The sequence below is a fragment of the Ammospiza nelsoni genome, chromosome 10, assembly GCF_027579445.1.
Source record: "Ammospiza nelsoni isolate bAmmNel1 chromosome 10, bAmmNel1.pri, whole genome shotgun sequence".
NCBI lineage: Eukaryota > Metazoa > Chordata > Aves > Passeriformes > Passerellidae > Ammospiza > Ammospiza nelsoni.
In genome coordinates, this window is record NC_080642.1 from 16,075,815 (window position 1) to 16,103,490 (window position 27,676).

At 40.0% G+C, this 27,676-nt stretch overlaps 1 long non-coding RNA gene across 1 annotated transcript in view; it reads left to right on the plus strand.

Moving 5' to 3' along the window:
* The first annotated feature begins 3,189 nt into the window (after positions 1–3,189).
* LOC132077656 (uncharacterized) overlaps positions 3,190–27,676 on the plus strand; it is a 46,193-nt gene continuing 21,706 nt past the window's right edge. The window contains exon 1 of the long non-coding RNA XR_009419089.1: positions 3,190–3,274. This is a non-coding gene — a long non-coding RNA (uncharacterized LOC132077656). The remainder of the gene's footprint in view (positions 3,275–27,676) is intronic.

A 27,676-nucleotide genomic window follows, 5' to 3' on the forward strand; every position in this document is an offset into this window, starting at 1 on the left:
TTATATAAAATTTATATAATAGTCCTTTAGTACTGATGGCACATATTACAGCATCTTCTCTGCATATGGTAGGACAGGGTATAAGTATATATACTTACATACTTATTTTATATATATATATATACTTATTCTATATAGTATATAGCCTATTCTGTAAATTCTCTGACTTAGCAGTTCAGAAGATCTTACCACTGTAGTTCCATTTTTGTAAGTCTAGCTACTTTCATAGAGGAATTAGTAGGAATCTGCACCTTGTTCACTCAGTGTTACTGGTCACTGAGCAGTAATAACATTCCTGCTTCTTTACACAAGCTATTGATTGTTTTGTGTGTTGATGAACTGGTTTTGACTACACATAGGAGTCTGAATTCTTTATAATAAAAAGAATATCATGCATACACAAATCACACCACACTAGATAAACACAAGAGGCATGATTGATTAGACTGGTAATCATGTGTGCTTTCATTTTAGAGCAGAGACAAATGAGCTTCTTCCTACACATAACTTTGAAGAACAAACTCAGTTCCCTGTTGTAAATCTACCAAAAAGTTGAGGGATACTCTGTGGTTTTCCTCCTTTTTGCATAAATAATTGGGTATTAACATAAACGTATGGGATAATAATATTCTTGACAGATGTAGTGTGGGCAGAAGTGTTACAATTGTCCTTCATAGTGGACTGCTATTGAGTTCCAGGCTGGTCAGGCAATGTTGAATTAAACTTGAAAGTCCTCTTGGTAGAGAAGGCAATTTTTGCTAAGTTTTTATATGATAGTTTATGAACTGAACAGACAAAGACTAGAGATTTTTGTTTAGTTCTATTGTGTACTCCTGCAAAATTAAGCCTAGTCTCATACAGGATGCAGTAAAAAAGGTAGTAAGGAAAAGGAGTCACTGTTGTGTGTTTCAGGAGACTGTATTGAGTACATGGCTCCAACTTAGCTCTCATTGTATGGCTCTAGATGTGATAGGAAATACCCTGCAGAGGAACTCAGATTATGTACAATGTACTGTTTTAACTCACATAAAGACTGTCAGTAAGGACTTGCCAGGTTTCCTTATACTGCTCTAATCAAACAAGTATGGGATTAGAAAACACTGAACCAAAACTATTTGAGAGCTGAGGCAGTCTAGGAAAAATTCTCTTTTCTGAAATACTTTCTCCAGCAAAGACCATCTCCTTTGGGTGGTAAATTTGCCTTACTCATTTCTGGCATAGAGTTCTCTGTTCCTGAAAACCATTTTGGCACCTATGTTCAGCTGTGAACAACCAGGAGCAAGAACTCAAGAAGCAGACTGGAGGCAGTGGATGGTATGGCCCTGTGCCTTTACCTCATAAGGTTCATCTTGGTCAACTAGTTTCTATTCTAGTTTTTTAGCCCTGGAAAGTAGGGAGTGGAGCAATCTCCCTTTGGCTTACAGAAAGTTGTTCTGGTTTTCTTCCCATGCAGCTTTGAAAATCCAGCTGCAATTTCTTGCAGTTCATCCAGATCTCACTGTGTAATTTGTGTCAGAACAAAAACCCTGCAGCTGGTTTTGTGCACGAATACCAACTGAGGTGGTTGGTAGAGACCCTGTCTGTAGTGAGGGATGAATGAGCAGGGATGGGTGCTGAAAACTCAGTCCAAAATTTACCCTGGGGTTTTTTTTTCTGGTGAGGGTTGTGGTTGCTGGAGTCATTAGGGAAACTAATGCTGGTTCTCATCTCCTCTAAACTAGTCTGTTGGTGTCATACCAGCCTAGCACAGTGGTGCTGAAGTTCACACCAGGAGTGATTCCACATGAGGTACCCCACTCAGAGCCAGCTACCACTTACATCAGTGCTTGTGTGCTGGATGGAGAGAAAGGTATCAGTCCACTACATCATTTGCCAGGTTTTAATTCTCATGTTTACTTCCCATTCCAGCACTTCCCTACAGACTTCAGACTTTCTTCTTTGAGTTTGGGAAGGGTTTTGCTTCTTCCTCATCAAGTGAGAATGATGACTTTTTAAATTCCTTCAGTATTTGAATTGTATATGTGATGCATGAACAGATGCTCTTAGGACTCAAGGTATATTGGACTTTCTGGTATCCTTTTCCCCCTAAAATTTTGCTTGTCCCATGGTTGAAATCTGAGACTCATAAGAAAGACTAAGAGGGAGAAAAAGAAGCCAAATTCCCATAAATACTTTTGATAGATAGGGAAACAAAGGCATAGGAGACCACACAGTAGTTTCATGTCCAAACCAGGAGAAGCTTCAGATGATCCAACTTGTGCTTTAGTTATGAGAAAACACTGTCTTCCTCCCCAGTTTCTTAGCTGGTTAAAGCTCCTTCTCTGTCATGGAGTGAGATTTCCACGTACAGAGCTTCTGAGAATCACCACTCTGGGGATTGCTGTTAACTCCAAAATGTGTTATTTGCACATTGAAGTACTTAACTAAGGAGCTTTTTTTTTCCATTTGCAGTCACTGGAGCCTTCATGGTAATAGAGCTGTCTTCTGCTCTCTGCCAAGTTTATTTTCCAAAAGAAATATCTGAAGGAGGAAACAATGACTAAAGAGGATATGTGAACTGTCTAGCATACTCCAAAGGTCCAGATATTAAGAAGAGAGAGGACTTTTGGATGGCTGAAGGATGCATTATTATGACTAAATGAATCCTTGGTAAAACTGAGAAAAAAAAAAGAAATTGGCTATCAGGAAACACTTTGAGAAGGGATTTTGTGAAAGTCTCATGACCTGAACAGTTCCAAAGGACAGAAAATCTTGGGAACAACTCTCAATTGATGTGAGGTGCACTTTGTAACCAAACAGGTATTTTCCATCTCCCCACTTCTTTTTAACTGATTCTGTATTCAGCATCAAATTCATGTGTCAGTGTCAGGCTTAAAACAATTCCTATGAAATCTGGCATAATTTCAATGCTGCTGGAAGAAAGAGGCAAAAAATGTTTTAAACCTGGGGGTGGTTGGAAGCTCTGAGGGGAGAGCTGAAGGTGGGCTCAGCCCATTTATCACACCTGTTTCTGAAGTCCCACTAACAGTTTGCAAAGGGCAGGACCTCAGAGCCTTGATTGCCCTGATGAGCCCCACCTGGGGCCCACTCTGGTTAAACCCTGAGAGCCTTGATTGCCCTGATGAGCCCCACCTGGGGCTCACCCTATTTAAACCCAACGCAGAGCCTTTGTTCTCTTCACGTGGTCCCTCTGCAGTGCTTTGCCTGCTCCATCTCTAGGCTGGTTCCTGTTTCTGGGGCAGCAAACAACTTCTTTGTGAAGAGACTGTTAGTGGTGAGTCAGCTTTTGTACCATTTTCATATCATACTTTTAATTTGAGACTTTTTGTTTGTTTGTTTTTATAATTTATCTTGTCAAATCGGTTCATGTCCATAGAGCAGAAGTGATATTTAGGCCAAATTGTCTGAGTGCTCAGGAAGAAAATGGGATACCTCACAGAGGAGAGAAAGAAACTTGCGTTATCTGCCAAGTTTCAGGCTCAGATGGGACTTAAAATGTCAGCCAACTGGGCCAAACCACAACCTGTGATAAACTCTGGCCTTCCATGGAGGTTGCTCTGTTTGGTTTAATTTGGTATGAAATCACCTTGCAATAGCTTGGAGTAAAGCTCCCATATCTTCTCCTTTTCTTCTGTGTAGTGCTTACTACACCTTAAGATTTGGAAGTTTTTGTTTGATTGAACAACATGCAGAGTGAAAAACAGCCTTCTAAAGTGAATGTCCTTCCTTATTCCTTCAAGAGCCTTTTCCCAGTCCTTAGTACTTTTAGTAGCCATTTCTGTGACCAATGTCACTGTTTGAAACCCACACAAGTTGTAAGGTTTGAAATAGTTCTGCTATAGTGCCTCAAGCTCCACCTGTGTTGTAATTTGGGGATTGAAAGCAGCTGTGAGAGCTGGTCAGGTGTGCTGCAACCAGGGGTCTGGAAGAGCTTGGCTCTGAGAGCTGCTGTGGAAAAGAGCTGCTTTCAAAACTGTGCTGGAGCTTGGGCATTGCTTTACAAGGTAGCAGTTTCTCTTGTGTCAAGTTACACTAAGTGTACTGTTGGTGACTGTACTGTACATAATACACACTTTTCTAACAGCGCTGGCAAAGGTGTTGAACCATTTGTTGGGATTTTGGATTGTTATTCACAGATATCATTGGTTAATTTAATAGCCTTTACAAGTTGTCAAAGTTAGTTTGAAGATTCTCAGGTTTCCATGAGATTTTCTGTTAATAAAGGTACCAGAACCTGGTCCTTGGCCAATATTTTACAAGGATTAGAACAGTAAAAATGAAAGGAATCCTGTTAATCTGCCTAAACAGTTACTGCAGACATTTGAGTTGTGGGGAATAGAGGTGGATTTGTTAGTTCTTTGTGAGAGAGAAATATTTGAAAAAAGGCAGTTTTGCATTCTATGCAGCTTGTTGCAAGTCTTGATTATATAATAATTCTACAATAGACCAATAACAAAATGTTGATAGAATATACTTACAATTTCCAGTGGAGAATTTTACTGGCCACAGGAAGGTAAGAATGGCTATTATAACACATAAGAGGAAGATTGAGAAATGGAATAAATTAGTGAAAACATGGCCTGGTAATGCTTTTGGGAGAGGCAGTGGGTTAAGTGTATCATGCGAGGGGGCCACATGCAACTGCAAGCTCCAGGAAATTAATGGAGTCTTACCAGGTCAAGACCCACCTTGTATAAATGCATTTGAAGTCTTTGAACATACAAGGGTTTTTTTCTGCCATCTTAACTATTTCTTCTATTAGTATCAGCATAACTGGAATTCCTCATAGTATTTGTTCAGTGCTCATTTCATCCTATAATAAAAGGATCTGTCTTTCTTAAGATAAGCTTATTTTTCCACCCCAAAGAGAAAAGCAAGAATGCTTGACAGCTCCTTTCTTTCTTTCCTCTACTCACTATGCAGCAAATAATCAATCTTGGCTGAATGACATTTTAGAGAAATTACAGTCGTAAATGTGTCAGTACTTAAGAAAAGTGTAAAATGCCCCTTGCATTTGCATGGGTGGGAAATCAGAATTTAGCTAAATATACATGTGGCTGAAGAAAGCATAGAAATAAAAAAGGATCTTGTAACAAGAAAATTACAAGGCAGCTTTTTGAACAAAATTGCATGAATGGTCACCACTATGAAGATTTCAATGGGTGGCTCCCAAATAAATCCTTGAGAAGCGTGAGGGTGCCTAATTCTGGTGGTGCTGAGTATCCTTGGCATCAGACCCGTTCTTAGAAAAGGTTCTTCTTGTGCTTTCTTTGCTGCTACAAGATGAGACATCACATGCCAAATGTAATTCCTCTTTTGTGGGCTGGTCTGCAACTGTTTGTCTCTTCCTTTCTCCCAGGTTTTTGGTACAATGTATTTACCATTATTTAAATAATAATGTAATAACATGTATCGATCCTTTAAACACATTCAGTTTAAGCTTTTTCCCAGTGGCACCTTGGCAGCTTTGCAAACAGTGATCAATCAATAACCTTCACAAAGCCCTCTGCATCCCTCTCTTAGTTACACAGTTAGGGAACTGAAGGATAAGGGTGTTGAGAGACTTGGCCAAGGTCACACAAGGAGTTGGTAGCTGACTTTTTACATCTCAGACTCCTATTTCAGACTTCAGACCACACATCCTGCACATAAGCATGTTCATATTTTGGGCAGGGTATAGGGAACAGTCTTGCCACAGTGACTTGCCAGGTCAGTGACTATTCCTTTACAAATTCTAAGCTTTCCAAAGCCAAATGTCCAAAAAGGAAAAATATGAGGGATGCTTCAGGAGTGAGAAAACTGATGTTGCAAAGATGTAGATTTCTCACCAAGGGAAACCACTGAAGTGTTCCAACATAATTTGGTTTGCCACCAACCAACAGGCTGGTGATGGTGACACTGTCTTGCAGTCAGCCTATGTGAGGTGTTGGTAATGTTGCTACAACGCATATTCATTATAACCTACAGTTACCCACAGTTTACTCTGTTTATGCAACCATTTAGTGGTTATTCATTAAAAATAAAATTTATGTATGGTTATTGGATGTGTATTTTGGCAGGGAAGTGACCTTGGCAGAAACCTGTCTGGATCAACACTCAGCTAGCAGTCACTCTTTATGTTGTCATATAAAACCTTGTTAAATAATATTTTGTTTCTATCTTCAATTGCTGTTATACAAGACCAGTAATGAAAGTCTCCCAAAGGATTGGTAAATGGAGTGAGTTTTTCTGTACATTTTCTCGATAAAATAAAGAGCTAAGCCAATGAATGTCAACATTATTGCCTAGTTAAAGTGCTTGCTATAAACTCTGATAGTAAATTGTTTACTTTTAGATTTTTTCAGGTTTAAAAGTTCTCTACATTTAAATACAATTTGAATGGCTTTAGGAGAACTAAGGATAATTCATGTTCAGAAAGCATTTAACTTTCATTTCAAGTGAGACTACTGACATGCTTAAAGTTAAGTGGTTGGTTGAATTGTTTAATGCTCAGAAAAGACACTAAAAATAAAGCCAGGGAGAATCTGTGGCTTCCAGTGCCAAAACTGATTGCAGCTGTGATATTTTAAAAAGGCACCTTAATGTCAATGTGCAATGTCATTGTGTTTTACTGAGTTTCATTTACTTGATGTCATTTCAATATAGCTTCAATTTCACCATGTTTTTCCCTGGCTTTTGTGATTTATTTTTGGCCCTTTAAAACAAAACCTATGCACAAAAATCAGTGGATGGAAAGGTGCTATAAAGCTAAGAAAGAATGTTGATTCCTGCATGGATTATATTTAAATATATTGGTACAAGTTATTGGCAGCTTGAGGATAGAGGAAGGCTAATTGTGATGTCAGTTCATCTTCATGAACATTGTCCAGAGTAGCTAGGGCTAAGGTCTGAGGGGTGCATTGGTGCTTCTAGAGGCAGAGACATGTTACATGGACAGAAAGAAATGGTTTGTCAGCTTATGCACAGCTAAAAGTAGGGGTGGTGCAGAGACCTCCTGTTCTTTGTTGGCTGTGATCACAGGACAGGGGCAGGAGAGCTGCAGCCATGTGGCTGCAAGGCCCCTCTGGGGAGCACCTACAAAGCTTCCTCTTGTACCTAAGGGTTTGCACAGTTGATAAGGTGAAGAACAGATAAGAAGGGGTCCCTACGACTGCTAGCTACACTGACAAATGAGGGTAAATTCTATCCTTAGATGTTTTCCCAAACCAGGGGATATCTCCCTTGGGGCACACCTGAGGCTCTCTTTCTTCATTGAGATAAATAAGTAGTTTGTTTCTTGAGTCAGGAAAATCTGCCATAGAGCTTTGGTTGGCAGGAGAATGGATGATGAACCTGCCCTTGACTTCCAGAACAAAAGGAGTGCGGTTCCTAGTTGTCAGGGGAAAGCAAATAAATCAAGAGAAACCTCAGGTTCTTACTTTGGGGTAAAAACAAACCAAGAAGTGTCTTTGCTCTGGGCTGCCTGTGGTAGACACCTTTTGGAAAAGTCAAACTTTACCCACACTTACCACATGGCAAGAATTATTTTTCCAACATACGCAGGGATATCTGTCAGTCAGGTGGGAAGTGGCTACATGGTGACTTCTGAATTGTGACCAGCACTGTTGTGTGTGCCTCAGATCAGTGTAGACGATGGCCCTTTCTGATTGATTGGTCTTAGGAGACCAGGGCAGATTCACTTTCTCCCTCCTGGGGGGGACAAAAATAGAAAAGGAGGAATGCAAAACTGTTTTAATGATGTTTCTTTTGAGAGAGTCTTTATGACTGGCTTTTGCAGGACTCTCTGAATTGTTTAGATTATAGCCCTTACCTACCTGAAGGGGCTAGTAACAACAGTTTCCATGATTATTTGCTCAATCCCCTGTCTTTGAGCTGAGATCTTCTTTCTCACTGTTGAATTGTGCCCATATGGTGAACAGAACAGTTTATGTAGTCCTAACAGAAATTCAAAAATGACTTTTGCCTCTGGGCCCCTCAGCACTCCCCAAGATCTTCTGCCTCAGAGTCCTTGCTCAGGGCTCTCCCTGGCACAGTGGCAGGAGGGTCTGGCTGTCTGGCCTCAAGCTGTTGTAGCCCCTGGCTGTGTGTGTGCTGAAAGGCAGCACTGTTCAGTGTGGCATTTCATCTTCCCACAGTGGCAGCACATCTACCTCACCCCATCTTTTCTCTTTGCACGGGAGCGGCATCTTTGTCCCTCAAAGCAACTGTCCTGGGAGGTATTTGAGTGGTTCAGTGTGTGAGAAGGACTCCAGATCACTTCTGTTGCTTTCCCTATCACAGCATTTTTGTGAGAATCCATCATCTTTCCAGCGGCTCTGTAAGAATCTCTTGGAAAAATCTTGCAGCATTGTAATGCAACGGAATCATCAATATAGGTAAAGGATATAATGCAGTGAAGAGAGTCTTTAGTTTGATAACTTTGAGAGCTGGAATTTGAAGCCTTTCAGAAAGCTCTTACAAAATTTCTATTGCTTTTTGTATTTATAGCTGGTTATTTTGTGATGTGTTTTCTCTGCACCTTATGTAATGTTGTACAGGATGTTTCTTATATTTAAGGAGAGAACTATATGCCATGCTAGGAGTAGAGTTGTGAAATGGCCTTTATCCACAGGCCATCAGGAGCCATCAAGTGAGCACTGCTCTTCACAGCAGAGCAAGGCATGCAGTTAGGAGCTAGAGTCCAGAGCCACACTTTTCATTTGTTCAGCTTCAAGGGATCCTAAAGATCTACTAAATATTGGGGTTGGGGGGGGGGAATATATAACAATAAAGGGGTCACTTCATATGACTAGATACATTGTTTCTACTGCACGAGCATGGCTCTATTTGTGGTATCTGGATGTTTATCTACCAGAGCATAAACATGCACTTCTCCCACTCTTTCATTTTTTTTTTCTCTACTGTAGAACAACTTAGGAGCTGAGTAAGCTGTATCCTGGAAAAACACATTGCAGGAAATGGTATTTACCCTTTGATCTTTAGGTCCTTTCTCTGCTGTGATATACAGTAACTTGTTTTGTCTTTGCTCAGGGAACAGGCTTTCTCCATTTAGATTTATGGCAATGGCTCATTGCTGTTAGAGGAGGCTTTATTGCCTTTCATAAAATAAGGTAAGAAAGGCTGTGTTTTCCACTTATTTTACAACTTTCCATACTGTCTGGAGACGAAGGAATTTTGCATTATATATTTGTTTGATTGCAAGGTATTCATTGCACTGGATTGGCTGCTACTGTTCTGACTTTGAAGTGTCACTCCATGCACAGCCCCATTGAACTCAAAAGAAGCCTTTGTAGAGTGACTTGGCTAAATCAAAGTAAGGGTTTGCAGCACTTATCCCAGAATAGAGTATTTTATATACCTAGTTAAATGCTTGGAGAGCAATGTAGTATCCATTGAGGCTGCATATTCACCTCCCGGTGAATATGAATTCTGAATACTGAATTCTTTGTATTGACATAGCCAGGGATGCTATTCAGTATCAGCAAGGGAATCAGAATCTAGACTGCATCTATTATTGCATAATGATAAAGGAGAAAAGCTGAAACCAGTGTGGGGAGTTGATACATACCTCTAGCACGTGCTTGAAGCCTTTCTATTTTACTGTAAGAGAGGACCATTTCCCATTTCTCTATGTACATTTCACTGAACCTTCTGGGATCCTGCCAGGATAGGATTTGCTTTCTCTGCCTTTGCTCTGTGTTTCTTTAACTCCACCTGCCTTTTGTTATGTTGGAGGCTTGCACTGATTGAGTTACAGCCTCAGTCTCCTCCTGGCAGGGTCCAAATTCTATTCCAAACTGCCTCTGTTGCCTTGGAAATGCCAGATCAGTATGCTGAGGTACTTGATTGTAGGCAGTGGCCTTATGGACACCGAAGGTGTCTCTGTAATGTCTATCTGATGGGTTAGTGCTCAAAACACCTCCCACGCACTCAGGGGACAAGGAGCTTCAACAGTAAAGGGGGAATTGGTAGGGCAAGCATAATTTACTTTCAACCCTTACCAACAACTTAAAATTAACAGAAAAGTGACATTCCAGGGTGTAAACTTGCAGAAGGAGAAATAAAAAAAATTGACTGAAGTTTGTGGTAAAGTTCTATAACTTCCATTGGCATACAGTTATAAGGCTTTGTATTTGCTATATTTAAGGACTTTTCGACACTTTTACCATTGTAGTGTTTTTGGAATATAAGGCATATAATAATGAAGGGAACACTGACAAGATGCAGAGGTCAGTGCATCCCCAAACTGACTGTTATAAAAGCTGTAGGCAAGCATATGTTTGAGAATTTCCTACTGGTTTACTATTTTATAATGCTACTTAAAAATACAATGGATCAAATTTTATTTCTGATCCAGAATTACATTCATATGTAAATATAACTGTTGTACAGAAAAGAAGTAACAAATCAGTAAAAATGTCTCTTTACATAAATTTTCCATGTTTTGATTGCTTTATGTGCTAGCCCTGATGATCTTTAATCTCAAAGATCTACAGTCGTGCAACTGCTTTCTTTTTTAATAACTTACACTTGAATTTTTCTAAGGAAAAGAGGCTCTTTATACAGCTGTATGCTTTCATGAGGAATTAATGACTTGATAAACATTAGACTGCTATTGTTTATTCAAATGCAGTCAGCTCCCTGAAAAGAAGGCCAGGTCACACAGTGTGTGCATGATTTAGTGCAAGAAAGGGAAAATATGTTTTTTAGAGCAAAACAAAGAGTAGGATCCACAGCATAAACACCAGTAATTTCATACATGGAAAAATTCTCCTCTCTTAGAGAAATCCCTGCTCCTCAATCACAGTTTTCTTTTCTCTAGGCAAAGAACCAAGTCCAAGTAGTTGAGTCAAGCTTTTTGTAGCTGTTCATGGGTCTGTAATCAAGGAACAAATTATGTCTATTAAAAGATACTGAAATATAAAGGCTAATAGGAATGGTCATGCCTTGGCTACTGAACTCACTTTTGTTTTAAAGATTATGCCTGATAGTCACCATTTATTTTGTGTGGGGATCTTGAGAAGGCAAGGAAGAAGAGTTGTAGCCATGAGGCAGTAAAGCACTTAATGTGCAAAAATTTTGTCGATTGCCTGTGAAGGACAGATAATAGAGCTTTTTTTTTCCTAAGAGTTTAGGAGTTGATTCTGAAATAGACATTTTCAGGAATGTCTTTATGAGGAGTCATTATAGAAACAAAATGACAGCCAAGTATTGCAAATATATTCCTTGAGGTTGTTTGTGAAAACCTCCACCAGAGCCCCAGTTTTTGGTATAGGTTTTATTTATGTGGGCTGCTGTTTGGGGACATGGTGTGCAGTATTCTGTGCCCTACAAATTACTATTTCTTTCCAAGTTTCAAGTGTTGCTGTTTTAGTTCTAAATGCCTAAGCCTTTGGGTAACACGCATGTGCGTTTTAGCCTTTTGCACCCAGTAGTTAACATACACCTTGGAGAGGGCTGACTCCAGGCTGCTGGAGATTGCATGAGGTGTATTACCCCAGGAATGCAAATTTGTCTAAGGGTCAAAACATGTCAGTTCTTTGTGGAACTGGGAAAGAGCTGCTGTCTGGGGGACAATGGGAATGTAGGGGAAATATGGAGCCTTTGGGTTCCCTCAGCCTGGTTTACTGCTGCAAAATCTCCCAGGGCAGCAGCAGGAAGATGAAGATGGAAGCAGGCACAGAGCAATAATGTCAGCAGCCTTTTTTCTTCTTATCACACAGGGATGTTTTCTGTTGCTATTGTGACTTTGCCAGCCCCAGGAAGCCACTGTCTGCTTTGTGGCTACAGCTGGCCATAGCTGGTGTCAGGAGATGCTGCCGTGTCAGTCTGGGATTTACAGTTTTTGGAAAGCCAGAACTGGGGTTATCCCAGAATGGGATGGGTTGGAAGGGACCATAGCAGGTCACCTGGTCCAACTGCTCTGCTCAGGCAGAGTTATCCTTGAGCCCACAGCACAGGATTTCATCCAGACAGTTCTGGAATATGTCCAGTGAGGGACACTCTACACCTTGTTCCAGTCCTTGGGCGTCTGTTCCTCTTTGTGCAAGCATTGCAATTGTAATTATCCTATAATGAGCTGAGTTACTAAATGAGTTTAGCATCAGTTATTGTAGTAATTAATGGGCCTAACTGGAGTGGATAATTCTGTCGTGGATTATGGAAATGGAATAGGTCGGTCTGCAGTCTTATAACAGCCGAAGTATTTTACCTTTGACCTGGAACAGGTTGTCAGTTGACTCTAAAATGTAACACAAAGCTCGCACCAGCTGCAAGTTGGCTGATGACTTCAGTGGTCAGTGGGTCTTGCCAAAGAGATCCATATCTTTTTCTTTCACTGGTGCCAAAGACAGTTTCCATTGTGTCGGAGAAAGCCAGAGTGATCCTCCAGAATGAATAATGCTTTAGCAATATGGACGTTAATTTGGTCATGCTTTTTTTGGCTGTGTGAGAGTCGAACTTCTTTTCAGACAATTCCAGTTATTGTTGTCATCATCTTCTGCTTTGAAAATAAGTAACATATGAAACACCTTGAAGCATCAAATAGACATAGAAATGATGTTTCCCAAGAAAGCTGCCTGAAGTTTTGGTTATGGATGTGACTGAGGAACAGTATGGTTGAAAAGTCAAACTTAAAATTTTGAGAGGGTAGGGGTCCCAAGGCATGTGATTTATTTATTTTTTATCATCGTCATGGTTGGCATTGTTGATAACTGGCATAGATCTATGTTCTTTTACGGAATTTTTTATGTTGGAGTGCAGGGTCAAGCATCATACAACGATGCAGAATGTTAAACTTTTGACTAATCTGAATACTAATGAATATGTTAATGGGTAGGAACTGATGTGAAGGAATATACAGTTTTATATGTGGCCATGGCCATTTTGATTTAAAAGATCAAAGAGTAGAGCAGCTTGCACTAGACAGTTACAGGGCAATTGTTGAGTGTTTTCTGCTTGTCATATTGAATTACATGTAGTGTTTTATAGCATAGTTCCTGTTTAGGCCTCCTAACCCAGAATAATATTTTGCTGAAATTAAATATTCTGTGGTAGATGTATGTCTAACAATAAATAATCACCGACAGCCTGAAGTATTTACTGAGGTATAGCTGTGAAATGTCAACAAGATGCTGTAAGTGCACTTGCCAGAAATTATGTATGAGAAGTGTCTAAAATCCTGGCTTTGAAGATGGGTTCTAAATTACAAAAAAGGCACAAGCAAAAAAGCCCTACCTCTCATGTCTTTTGTTTTCTATGTGCTTTTTAGATTTTCTCGCATATGCTCCATAAATAATATGAGGTTTGAGGCTGTGCTTCCATTGTATCAAAGCTGAGCACCTAAAATGCTTCCTACTGACCCATGTTTCTTAAACTCAGCATATTTATGGCTGGATTCCACCAATTTTAGTTGAGGTGCCAGAAAATGTCCAGTCACAGCAGGACTGAGTTTAGCACTGGCAAATTTTCCTGGCCTCCTGGCCATTCATTAATTTACTCTGGGCATGAACTCTGTGCTAAAGCTTACACTGATGAATTTCTGCAGGTCTCCTTGATCATGCACAGTAAAATATTGCTATGATAGCCTGCACTACAATGATGCCATTGTAAGGACATAAACATCAGAATAATTATACAGTTGCAGACTAAAGGTTCTCCTTGCCTACTTATTGTCTGCAGCAGTGACCAGAAATGGATGGCTAAAGAGTTTACAATTAGGCAGGTACATGGGAATACTTTGCCCAAACACTCTTGATAGCTTTTCAATAGCTTGCAGCTCAGAGACAGTCAAAGTGAGATGGCTCCTACTATTTAATTACCTTTTGGAGTTTCTCTTTCATTTAGTTCTACAGTCTCTCCTCAAACTTACATAAAGTTAGGAATCTGCTGCATCCTTTGTCAGGGTACTCAAATTTTGGGTCCTCATGAGTCTAACACATGACTAATGTTTCTTTAGATGGAAAAAACTGGGTATGGAGTCAACTAATGCTTAGTATTGCTTTGAATGTTTTTGGTCTCATCAACTATGATTTTTTGCATGTTAATTATAGCTGTGATCAATTAATGATGTTCAAATGCATTTGATACATTTTTAAATATGTTTTTTCTTCCTGTTCAACTGCATCCTATTGGCCAATGGCAGCACTGGAAAGCAATGAAAATAAGTAGAAGACAAATGCAATTTAATTTGCCTAGTTGTTATTTAGACTCTAAATAGATGGTGGCCAGAGTGTTTTCACTTTTCTGTTTAGGAGGGAAATTATGGCTAATATTTTAAATGACAATTAAAAAAAAAAGTGAAAGATTTGTAATTGCTGAATGAAAGTATCTGAAGTTCTGTCTGACAGTTGGAATGATGTAATGGGAGAGAGGAGAGTTTGTGCCTAAGCGTAGCTCAAAAAAGCTTGAGCAAGCTCAATTTTTTTGTTGTTTCACATCTGAAAGTGACACTTATTCTGGTTGTAAATCATGGGAGAAAGCCAAGAGACCTATTGCTGCTGTCAAAACCAATTGTGTGTGTTATTGTGGCCACTGTATTGGCAAAGTAAATATATTTACACATATAATGGGGAATATGATTATGAGTCAGCATCAGGAGAACTATGTCAAGAATTTTTCAGCACTACTTTTTATTCAGTGCTTTTGTGTTGGTATTGGTGGCAGTTTCTCATTAGTCTGGCTCCACTTTATTTTTTGCATGCCTACCATTATGATTATAGCTGTAATCAGTGTGAAAAGTATTCAATAATCAAATAACATTCTGTGCTTCTGATGAAAAAAGTTGTGATCAAAATATTCACAGGCCAGTTTCTTTTTTGCATTCACAGGGTTTATTCCTGACTATATTCCTCAAAGCTGTTGAGGAATCAGAGCACAGAATTCCACCTGCACACAAGAAACTGTACTGAAGAGTAATCGCTTTTATAACTTTGCAGATATGATGAAAGGAGATGGGTTGTGTCCCACATCAATCTCTTTTTCATTTTTAATTCCAGAATGAATGTATAAATGTAAAAACAATTAAAATAGAAGAATGTTCCCTAGGTTTTATGTTGCAATAATTAGTTCATATGTGGCTAAGTACTGGATCATGAAATCATAGAATGGTTTGTGTCAGAAGGAACCTTAAAGCCCATATGGCTTCAATTCCCCTGCCATGGGACATTTCAGAAGGACAGGTTGCTCAAAGCCCCATCCAACCCACCCTTGGATATGTATCAATAGTGAGGTGGTATTAAAGGATTTCTGAAATCTATTTATAAATTTCTCACTCCAGATATGTTTTCTATGAGCAATTAATCCATTACTATTTTGAGATTCTTCTAGAACTCTAATAATATTTCTAGATAGCTCAAAATTACTGCTCTGATGGGATGGTCTGGGTTATTTTTCTGCTACTGGGTGCCTTTTTTATCCTGTTCCCTGATGAGTTGCTTCATGTTGAGCTGCGTAGAAGAGTTGCAGCAAATCTTGGGATGCAAAGTGTAGTGAAATAGAAGATACTTTTGCAGTGATTCCTTGATGTGTTTGTCTGTGCGCCCAAAGCTTGGCTGGCTCTGTGGGCTTCAGCTATCAACTCCATGAGAAGTGAAAGCTGGGGGAGAAACAGAAATCATAAAAAATGTTGTATGGTGGGTGAAGAGCAATGTGTAACTGGCTTATCTGTCGTATCACAGTGCTGAATATTTTGAATGTCATCTGAATTAGTCTTGTGGAGTGCTGAACATTATGAAATCTGAAGGTATTTTCTTCTGTGATTGGAAGTACAAAGGTCATCTTGAGTGCACATCAACTTGAATGTGTAGAGAGTGGCATAACATGAGCTAAGCACTTAAATATGCAAATTGCTAAGATGAGCTCAGTTTGATGTGCTGTTTTCCAGGTGCAGCTCAGGTTGACAGGATGTCTCCTTGGGTGGGTGTGAGATCGTGGTTGAGATTTTCCACTTTATTCCCTTTAGGCTTGGGAAAGGGCAAGGAACATCAATAAAGGGGCCACAGACACCTGAAGTCTGATTAAGGAAGGATTTTTCTAGTACCAGCAGTGTGAAATGCCTGTTTAAACATTCATAGGACAGCTTCATAGCAGACATTGGAGCATTCACCTGAAAGATGTAGATTCAAATCTATTCAGGCAGTAGAGATTGTTCCACAGATGGGTTCAAGACTCTGACTAATGTGCAACCTCATGAGAAAGATGGGGGAAGTAACAATATCATGGCAATATGGCTGGTATTTCCAAAAACTTGCTGAAACATAAATTCTCAAAAGTCTGTCCCTATATATATAGATGGTATCTCTAAGACTAATTTCTATTTTACTTGAATATTGAATTTAGTTTGCAATACTTAAAAACCCTACTAAGTAATGTATAGAAATAAAATCTTAAAAAAAAAAATTTTAAATCCCCACCATTCTCTTTCCTCTGCTATGTGTCAAAGGAGGTCCCTGTTTGAAAGGTGAATATCAGGCAGGGAGCAGAACAAATATTAGATTCCTTTGCTTTGTTTTTGCATGCTGGAAGGAATTGCCTTCCAAACTGCAGTATTATAAACATGACTGTTCCTCAAGGATTCAGTATAATACAGAATATATATAAACAGGTAATGCATAACATACTGTGCATGGGCTGGTTTTGCAGTTGGGGACTTTAGGCTTTGCTAAATGATGGAAGGTACCCAGAGTGCTCAGACTGCTGTGGTATTCACACAAGGTTCATTTCCAAATTGGCTACTTCACTAGACTGGTAGACAGAGACTAGCAAGGATTTTTTTTAATAGAGTAAGAACATCTACAATTGAAACTTCTCTCCCATCCCTATACAGCCACTATGTCATAGTAGTCTCCATGGAAGTCTTTAAAAAAAGAAATTGTACATTCAAATGTTGTATAGTAAAATCTTTGTTGGCTCAGAGACATGGTGCCAAAACAGTTGCTGCAGATGTATTAGGTGACTGAAGCTGTGGTTCATTTACAGTATTATGTCCTTTCACTTCTCTGTGTGGCCTTGGAAATGAGCCCACTCCATTTTGAGGGGTGCCCTTGGTAAATTCTTCACTTATTCTCTTTCTACATATTCACTCAGATCTATTATGAGAGAGAATTGAAAGTAATGTAGACATTTAAGAGATGAAACATAACATGGAATTTACTGATTAGGCCCCTGTAATTACAGTTTATGCAGCAAGAAGCACTCCCAGGAGATTCCTGCAGATAAGCAGCAGGAACGATGGTGCCTTTCTACTGCATTGCTGAAATGTGGCTTTCCCCAGATGCTCCTAGGTTTCAGATAAAGAATCTGGAGGCTGCTTGAACTACTTGCACTCGCTGCTGCAAGGCAGCTCCAAGGAGCTCCCATCATCTGTCCTGTCTGTTAGCAACTCTTTCCATCACTGCAGCTCCCAAAGCTCTGTTCCTTAGGCAGGGGCCCTGCTCTCGTGGTGAGCAGCAGTTTGGCATTTCCCAAGGGACTGTTTGGTCCCATGACTTTACATGTGATTGGTCTTGGTTTTTAGCACTTGGACATAAGAATGACTCAGGTAATTTAAAAGAGGTGAATCAATGCCCATGTGCAGAGCAGCCAATGTACAACTTAACAGAAAATTACTGAGCTCATTACTCTGAAGTGTAATCTAAGTGTGCCAATCTCACCTGGGGAAAATGTCTTGAGTCTGTTTTCTCTGCCTTTATTACTAACCCTGAAATCTGTGTAAGATTGGAGGGTGAAATGAAATCAGAGAAATCAAAAATGAAATCCTATTTCTTTGTGTTAATTTTTCCAGTGGTACATCAGCTGTGAAAGCAATGGGGACTTACACTGTAACAGAGACCTGCCTGCCAGTGAGTAGGGGCTTCTCTGCTTAACCTCCTCACAGGGAAGAAGAGAGGGGGACAATGGAAAATCCAAAGTCATTATACGTTCACATAGGTCTTGATTAATTTTTAAAAATTTCCACAATGAATTTTTTGCTGTTAGGTTATCTGTTGTTGTGATAAATCATTTTGCTGCTTACTCTGGGCTAAGGGTGCTAAGGATCCAAAAGTGGAAAATGCAGGAGTATTCCAGAATTTTTTTTTGCTTGTGCTTAATATCTAAGTTTGATCTTCCTGACAAAACTGTGACATTTGAGATATAAAAAGAGTAATTTTGTTTGGGGGTATTATCAGATTCCTGTTCATCTTTCCCTGTATAATAATTCTCTCCAATGATCCTTTTCCCCCTCATATTTTCAGACTTTAATTTGACAGAGACAGGCAACTCTAGTGCTACCCTGTCCATATTACGGCTGCTAGCTAAATCTTCCTCCCCCACCTTCCCTAATGAACATTTTTTGTATTCTGCAATCACAAAATCAATTACACTTTGCTGTTGCTTTGCAGGAAAAGATTTAATTTGTGAACTGATCTTCCACTGAACCAAAGGGAAAACAGCTGGGCTTATTTCATTTGGAATGACCTGCATATTGAGGGTAGTGGGCTGTAGCTGTTCACCTGTAAGTGCTGTTTGGCTTGCAGAAGCTGGAAGCCTTGTCCAAAATCAGTGCTCATGCAGCAGTAATTAGACCATCCAGCTGTTCTGTAGCTGTGATTTCCCCCCTCCTTCCAGGAAATTGGAAATTCATGTTGAAGGCTTGTATTTGCAAGCTTGGGTCTTTAGCTGAAGTGGTTGAAGTGTATTTAGTTACTGGTATGATCAGTGCAATGTTTTGTTCTAATTTTTTCCTATTAGAGAAACTCAGTTTATTTAGCTGTGTGTTTGTGTGAGGCCTTGAAGCTGGAGTAGGACTTCAGTAACAGTGTTAGTTCCTTTGTTCCTGATGTTTCCAGCAGCTTTTCTGATGAGGAAGAAAAGTATTGGAATACAGAACCTTTGTGCTGCTGCTAATGCCTCTCTCTGCCCTGGTGTTATTTGTGGAAAGTAAGAATAAAACCCCCTCTGAGCATGACTAGCATGTTCAGCCTCTGTTAAGAAGGAGTTTTCAGTTATCTGAAAGGAAAGATGAATTAGGCTATAAAGGAAGTTTCCAGTAATGTAGATGTTAAATATAATCTCTGTCTTTATGAACATCCTCTGTCCATTGAATTAAGCTAGATCCATTCCTGTGAACAGCCTGGATGTGGATCTGGTTGTGAGGAGCATGGCAGATGAAGAAAAGCTGCTGGGACAGGTGCCTGAGGTGTAATGTGTGAGGAAGCATGTGCTGCTTCTGACATGGATCTGTTCTCACCTCCTCACCTGTCTGGGTTCCCTGGGTGTGCTAATGGATGGAGTCAATGAAAGTTTCATTATTTGTGTCTTAGTTTAAAAAGTGGAGATTTGTTTCTACAGTTGGTGAGGGGACCTTGCTTGCAACACTGCTTCACAGGAAATGAGGGTTTTCTTTGTGATGAATCCATTCTTCTGGAATCAGACAAATGGAAAGGAAAGTCTGGCTGTTCACAGCTTATTTTAATTGAACTATACTGCATAACTGTGCCGTGATCAAAAGTAGAAATTGTGAACTAATTTTGGACTTCAATTTTTTTTTTCTTGAGGAGTATAGACAGACTTGAGGGTTGTCATTCAGTGCATAGATACATGGCATTTCAGCTGTAGTGCAGTCCTGTCTAGATCCAGATGCTCTTTTCTGTTCTATTTTGTTTTTTGGAGTAGTTTTATGCCAGGTATTTCTCTTCTGATATTAGTGTGATATCAGGTTGGACCAGCACTTCCCTGGTTCTATTCTGTGTTTTTAAGTACAATAATTTGCCCTTGAAAAACGCAATTTTTAAACATCTCATGCTCAAACAGCATTCTGCCTAAGATGATTGCTGAAAAGTAACATCCGCAGCATTTCCACTACTGCAGTGTCTGGGACACCAGTGGGCATATATTGTACAACTTCACACCACCGTACATTTTGGGTTAATTTAAAAGCCTCAGTGTGTTAATGTATTTCTGTAAGGAGAGGATAAAAATGCCTCTGAATTGCCTTTGAGTCACTTAGTCTGTGTCACTAGAAAAGGATTTCCCTCCTCTGTTTATTGTCACTCGGTTGCTGCCTTTGGAGCCTTAGCTCAGTGTACAGCACCTCCCTAGAGACCTTCAGAGGTGGTCAAATGTGGAGTTGTGGTGAGTGGGGGTCATTGACCAGAGCAGACTGAATTGGAAAGCCTATCAAAGGATCATTGAGAGGGAGTGTGGTGTCTGTGCTAGGAAACCTTTTAGGACTAGAAAAAAAGGGATTTTTCTGCTGTGAAATGCAACATTTGTCAAGTATTTGAAAGATAAGGATATTTGTAGTGGATGAGCAACTAGAATTCAGATGCTAGATGCTATCCCATAGGGAAAGGTGTTTTATCTTAGGTCTTTGAGTAACAAAATATAAGCTGTTTGCTACCAATAATAACTAAGGGAAAAAATCATGTTTAGGCTTATTCTGACTTTGTAAAAAGCAGGTTTGGTGAACTGTGCCTCCCAGTGACCCCTTAGTCAGGGGACTGGAATCTGTCTGCACTGCTCCCTTCTGTCTTACACTCCAGCCAGCGACAGAAGATATTTAATTATACATGGGATTTTAAAAAGTCTAGCACTGAATGGCTTTGAAATGCTGCCAATAATGATGTTCCTAAATAATATTCTTACTGCTTCAGAGATGAAAAGTACTGGAGTGCTAGCAGCTACCTTTTCATTTCTCTGTGACTGGCAGAAGCTGTTTTACATAGGTAGAATGTAGTCAGAAATCAGTGTGCTACATCTAAAATGCTTTTTTGACCTGAATAGCATTCTGTTGGTAAACAACAAAACATTGTATCTGGAATTGCCTGTGGTACTTCCAGTAGCCACAATCTTTCTTCTGTTGGTGTTGGCTGTGCATGCCCCCAGGTCCTGGAGTGCTCTTTGAGGGTGGTGATACAGTAGTCCTGGTGTAGCAATTCTTTTAGTGAGCAGCTCTCCAGGCACAGAGGAGCAGGTGCAAGCAGGATTTTGGTACCTGATACAGAGGGAAGGTGTCTTGTGTGAGCAAGTTGCTTGAATGCTCCCCTGTTCAGTTGCACCCTCATGGTTGGTATGGTCTATTCTATCCTAAAATCTCTTACCCATAGTAGGAATCCTGTTATTCTCTAATGCTCCTTCTGAAGTTGTGCTCATCACTTTTATAGAATTACAGCTTCAGTTTCATATTAGGTGATTTTTTTCCCCCCTTAATGTAGTCGCTAAAAAAAAAATCAGTGTTGGTTCCCATGAGATTATCCTTAAACTGTTCTAATCCAGGAAGTGGTTGCAGTTGAAGAAAAACAAGTCAGGACTGGAGTGCTGATTAGAGAGCCAGCTCAGATGTGTGAGATACTGCTGGTGCATCCTTCCATCCTTAGGAATTGTAGACTCCTGGATGCAAACTGGAATATGATATAGAATACTTGGGCTCAGATTGTTCTGTGCTTGCTTGAACTTGGGAATGTGAACTTGGATTTCCTGTGACAACTGTGATAGTTCCAACCAGTGGCAAATTGTTTTTTTGAAGCATTTAGTTCCTAAGCTTTTATTAAAATCCCCTGACTGCTGTAACTTCCATCATCCATCCCTTCCTCCAATCCAACAAAAACCCCTAATCCCAAACCAAACAACTTTTTATGTAGGAAAAGGGGTAGGGGCACTTGAGCTGAAACAAATGTTTTCATCTTGCATGACATTTAGGATAAATGAAGTTTTGGGACTGATGTGAAATACTTCTGGTTCTTCATCCGGTGAGCCATGATATCAATTATTCACACAGGGGTTTTTAATTTCTGCTGCGTTAGAAAGCAGGCATTTTATGGGAAGTTTTATGTTAACTTTTGGCTTCTGAGAACTGTGGACAAGAATGGAGTCTACCTGATCTCTCTGGCAGAGAGAAGGAATAATTTATACACAGTAAAAAAGCCATGGGAGAGGTAAGTGCCTCCCCTTCCCAACGGGTCTCTGCTGTGCCTGCCTGCCTGTAGATGTTGGTATGCAGTGACTGAGGTTTGAGTGGGGAAAGGGGTGTGTGTTTTATGTTTGTGCACAATAGAGCAGAGAACAGCCCTGTTGAGAGCAGGTGCTTTAGAAGATGTGAATGGCTCCTAGGAATGGTAGCTGGGCATCCATCAAGTCCCCAGGGTGAAAGTAGGAAAGGAGCAGGAAACACTTGAAAATATTGGCAGTTGCAACAGTCAGAGAGCAGCTGAGTCTTATTCCTTGAAGTGTATTTAAGTTGTATCCAGAAAATCCTTCCCTCACCCTTGTAGCCTTATCTGGAGAAAAATTTGCTTGTTTTAATCAACTTTAGACTCCCTTTTGTGTCCTTAGAAAGCTGACGTATGGTTTCAGACTAACTAAAAATTTTTTTCATGTTTTCTTTAATGTGTTTGTGTGGGATTAATTATGGGAATTTCAGATTTTTCTCCAGATCTGTATATAACAGTTTTCCAGAACTCAGTGTGGTCAGGTGGCAAGTCCTACTGCTCATGCTGAATCCCTATGTCCTATCGTGTACGGAACAGGACCTCTGCCTCTGTTTTATAAGCCTTTCTTGTTCAGCTCTTCAGGCTGGTTAGCAAAGTTACTACAGTAATGTGATTCCCATGCCTCCTTACCTCAGTACATTTCCAGCAGCTCTGCAACAAGCAGGAAACTTCAGCTGTGTACAGCCTTCCTGTCAAGGGGCCACTGAGGGGGATGCCAAAGACATTTTCTCTGCTTTCCATGTGAATGCAGGGTCTCTTACCAGATTCCACAGCAGTCCTGTGTGTTATTCTCCATGAAATTGCTGAATTACAGGTCTGACAAAACAGACTTCCATCTGTGGCTGTGTGTTGAGAAGCTGGATGATGTACTGGATACTGTAACATAGGAAACACCATATAAATGGGCTTACTGATAGGGTGAGAACATAGCAAACTGCTTTTTTTTTGATGTTTGACACTTAACTTTACCATTCTAGATGCAGTTTTTTTATCTAATCCACAGAAGTTTGCTGGAAGACATTAAGTTGAATGTTTGTGATAGGTTTCTTAGTGATCAACCCTGCTGAATTTTCCATGCTACATATGATGGATTATTATGCAATTCCCATTAACAATTTTCAAGTTAGCATGTATTTTTGTTGTGTCTATCTATGTGCTGGGAAAGTTTTGCATAATTTATAATTGTTATGCTAAGAGAAATAAGCTTAGTAGGCTTTGAAGAAGGGTTAAGCATTTATAAGTGTAATAAGATAACCTAGAGTTAAGTTAGAAAGGATTAAAACCATGAGATCTAAATCCCTATGCCTCAGGGTATAATTGATGGAGTTTAAAGAAGAATTTCCCTGATGGGTAAATGAGTCTATAATTGCCCCCATAGGGACTCCCTCCTTAAACATCTGATAGTGGTGTCAGTCAATACCATGCTTGATGGACCTTCAAACTAATTCAGGATGGCAACTCTCATAGTAACTAGCGCAGTGCTGTGGTGTATATCATGTTCCTTCCTGGCAGTGTAAACCACTATTAACTGTTTAGCAGTAGTGTGTTTTACTAATATGTTACATCTTGTGTGATATGTTACAGTATGCAATAAATAGTAAATGTAATTGCTGGTACTATGTATTGGCTCTTTGATTTGAGCTTTACAAGAAGTGATGTCTCTCCCCTACAGTGGAATTGACATGTTTCAGAAGAAAACTTTCAATTTTAGTTTTAAGCAGTAGTAAAGGGGCTCTGAGTCCTGACCACCTGTGGAGACCATAGAAAGACAAACTAAGGACAGCATTCCTCTTGTTGCCACTCTGACTCACATGAAGCTTCCGTGGGTTTTGTGACAGAAAGGCCCTCAGGCAGAAAAGCAAGTTAAATATGTAGGTAGGCAGGGACTGAACACCTCCCTCACCTCTGAGGCATTTTGAATATGCCTCCGTTGGAGAACGGAGATCATAGGACTGAGGCTCCATGGATTAGACCCAAGCCACTTCTCAGGAGACTTGTGTAACTCCAGAAGAGTGACAGTGGCAGCTGAGTAAAATATTTAGACAACAGAAGAGGTTTTTTCCTTTCTGTTCAGTGATCTAAGAAGTCATCTGCTGGATGCTTCTCCAGCCGCTCTTGAGAAATGACTGTCAGTGTGGAGGAACTGTTGCCCTTTGAATATGTGGTATTCTTAGTGAGAGTTATGGTACTGCACATGAGCTACTCATAAGTAATAATTCCTCAGATTTGATGTGCATTAATGATAAACCAGCACTACCACTAAGAAACCATAAACCAACCACACACACCAACAGCAATAACAAAAAAATCATTCAGACTTTCCCTGCCTACAGATTCAGTTTCTCATACACTACGTGGAGTAATTTTATTGCTGGAGTTTTGGCTAATTCTCATGCTTATTGTGTATTGCTCATTTGGGAGTCAAATTCTCTCTGGGGGTTGAGAACTCTGTTAAATGTGAACCTGCAGGAGCTGTGTGTGAGGCCCCTGCTTCACAGCCTCTCTGTGTCCTGGCAATAGAGACTATGCTTTAGAACATTTACCCTCTTTTGTAAATGATGTCAAGTCCATACCTTGAGCATTTTTTACTTTTCATTTAGCTATATAATATTCTTAAGAAATGGACTTAGTTAAAATGTTCCTAGAAATGTTCTGATTTCACTCTAAATACTTCTCTTTGCTCTGAGGGGAGTAATTCAAGAGATCTTTGGATTCATTCCTCAGAACAGATTAATTATATTACAAGAAGGACTATAGTGCAATGAAAAAGTACTTCAGGACCAGCACTAGCCATTGTTTGAACCATAGCAGTGTGTGGTGACAGGACACACACCTCTGTTGCCCTGTTGAGCAAATACCAGATGGGGCAAGTAGGAGAATGCCACTGCCTTGGATGATGGAGCCCCAGCCAGGTGGTGCAAGAAGATTGAAGGTTAAAGGAGACAATGGGAATGGGGAAATAGGCATGTGGGGACAGGTGAGGAGCTTGGCTGGAGGGTGAAAGAACCCTGGAGACAAGGATAGCCTAGTACATAATCAGAACAAAACATGCATGTTCCTCAAAAACAGTGGCTTTTGTATCCTTTTATTTTCAGTATTCATGGTTCCTGTTTCATTTAATATTTACATAATAATGTTTGCTTTTGCATTCACTTAATACAGGGTTGTCCTATGGGAATTTTTTAATATGAATTTTCTCTTTCCAATTAACAAACAGTGCAATGGATTTGCTCCTCACATTTTTAGGTGAAAATATGATAGAACAATCTCTGAAAGTTCTCACCAGTGTGTTTTCTCATTCACACATGAATTTATGGAAGTGTGGAATGTGTGCTCCTGAGTTTTTGCTCCAGACATGAGAAACAAAAGCCAGGTTGGAGTGGCCTGCAAGGGTTCAGGAACTTTTTTATACTGTGAGTTGCCTTTGTCAGCCAACAGCCTGCACAGGGACAGCAATCAAGTCTGGTATTGCTGAATGCTGGCTGTACCTGGCTCAAAGCATAAGCTCTTCTCAGGGTCACAGGGAAACTCAGTGATGGTGTCACGTGAGTTTTGTTTCTGGACAGGAATTCTTATGAATATAGAATTATGAGCAGCAGAAAAAGCAGTCTTGTTTTTACTTAAAATTATGGATCTGACAACTGGAAGACAACGCAGGGCTGGTTAGAATTAAGAGAATGGGTGTAACTGCAGCTGGTCTGGTACCTTCTGCTTTTGCAGTTTCCTCCGTTTTGCTGCCTCCATCAATCATGATTGTTTCATGTAAGAGAATTTTTTGAAGATGAACTTCAAAATTAATACACTGAGTCTGCTCCTACTAATGAACATTTGGTATTAGACAAGGAGGAGTATGAAGCTGCACAACAAACTGTGTGGCTACATCTCCCCTATAAAGCCTCAGTCATCTGGTAGCAATGCCAGAGTTTTGGGCTACAAGCATGTCTAGGTTCCACTTTCTGTGCAGAACTGACATCGGCCAAGCAAAACTATAAAATTCATGTAGCTCTAGAATTTAGGTAATGGTGGTGAAAGATGTTTTTGGAGAGTGTCCTTGAACTATAATCTTGGCAATGTGGGGAAAGAACAGAGCCCTCTCCCAAATGCTCATCTGTCCATCTTGCCTTGCCTGCAGGTATAGCAAATGAGATCAGGCCTCTATACAGCAAATCTTGCCACAGTAAATAATTCAGTGTATTAGAATGCAACAAGGATGTAAACATCTGCTGGCAGACAGCTGGAAAATCAGTTTCTGTAGGGAAAGCCAAGAAGCTTGGAGAAACTGTCTCCAGGTAAATTTTCTTGGAAAAAAAAACAACTTGTGTTACCCTTCCCTTTTGCCCCCATGCATTAAAAAAAAAAAATGAAATATGTTAAGGGTTATTGAGCACTCTGGGTTTTAGTAATTTACCACAGGTGTTGCTGTAATTGTGATGCATGGGGCAAAGTCAGACTGTTCAATGACTGTCAGGCTCTGGCTTTGTGGAGTGCGGGTCCTGTGCTACTGCTCTGGATAACAACATAAATCATATTGGTTGACTTAGATATGTTGTGTTTTTCTCTTATATTGCTCTGGGCTCACATTTGGTTTTGACCAAAACTTGTATCTTCCCAGTTTTGAGTTTTAGAGCCTTGTGTTTTCATGCTGGGCAGTGACTGTATGCTGCAGTTCAGAAGCCATGGGGAGGTTTGGCACAGTTTCACTGCCTGTGGGGACTTGAGCACCTACAGGTGTCAGTGGCTTGGGAGGGAGGGATGGTGGGGGAAAGGATGTGTGGGCTTGTGAATTCTGTCTGCCATGGGATGTATGGCTTGTGTTGATTAAGACTGGAAGAATTGACTTCTGTTATAGGTGAGTGGTTTTTCAGGCTACTCTGCTCATCATCAGGTTTGTCAGCCTGAGAAACTGTCTGCTAGATTCAATTCTGAATTCTCCTGGACTTGCTATTCTCTTCAAACTTTGTACCAAGACAAGACCCCTTCGATTGGTCTGGTTGTCTTGAAATGAGATTCCATTGGTAAAACAGAACCAAACTTTATTTTTGTAACTCTTGGCTGAAGTGTTAATTAAGTCTTTAAGAAGTAAATATGAGTAGCTCTACTGGCATGTCTGGAGCAAGAAAAAGTTGAAAATAAGCTCAATTATTTAGTGTCTAGTAGCTTTCACATCTGGCACCTAAACAGCTCCTTTGGCTCCAGTCATGTTTTTAGTAGATACAAAAGCTGTCTCTGACGTAGTCAGTGATTTTGAGCAGATAATTTAAGGTTTGACATGGTAACAGTGGTGTCAGGCAGAACTTTAATCTTATTTCTGATACAAAAATCCCCCAGTGGCCTCTCTAGTAAGCACCAATGAAAAGGCTATCATTTTCTTCTGCTTCAGTGTTATCTTAAAGACTTCCGCTGTGATCATCCGATGACTTTGCCAATTCCTACTTACAATATTTCTTGAGAATTCCTACTTAGAATATTTCACTAGAGGAAAAAAACCTCTAAACCAAAACAAAATCAGCTTCTATTAGTTGATACGCTTTTAGCATGTAGCTTCTCAAAACTGTGTGCCCCTCTGTGTAGCATCTTAGCCTGTGGGTTATTTTCTACTGGTCAGAATGTCTTTTGAGATCTTTTTACCTCTAAGTTATGATTGGTTTAATTCCCATCTGGTTTAAAAAAAATTTAAAAATCTTTGTTGCAGGTTATTTGTTCTGAAT